Below are 215 nucleotides of genomic sequence, written 5' to 3' on the forward strand. Positions count from 1 at the left end.
AAAAAAAAAAAGGGGGGGGGCAAAAAAAAAAAGGGGGGGGGGAAAAAAGGGGAAGGAAAAAAAAGGGGGGGGGGAAAAAAAAAGGGGGGGAGGGAAAGGAAAAAGGAAAAAAAAGGGGAAAAGGGGGAAAAAAAAAAAAGGGGGGGGGAAAGGGAAGGGGAGGGGGGAAAAAAAAAAAAGAAAGAAGGGGAGAGAGGAAAGGGAAAGGGGGGGGG

At 47.9% G+C, this 215-nt stretch overlaps 1 protein-coding gene across 1 annotated transcript in view; it reads left to right on the forward strand.

Moving 5' to 3' along the window:
- LOC119585540 overlaps positions 1-215 on the forward strand; it is a gene marked incomplete in the record, with an annotated part of 8462 nt that overhangs the window by 2632 nt on the left and 5615 nt on the right.

The sequence above is a fragment of the Penaeus monodon genome, chromosome 20, assembly GCF_015228065.2.
Source record: "Penaeus monodon isolate SGIC_2016 chromosome 20, NSTDA_Pmon_1, whole genome shotgun sequence".
Lineage (NCBI taxonomy): Eukaryota > Metazoa > Arthropoda > Malacostraca > Decapoda > Penaeidae > Penaeus > Penaeus monodon.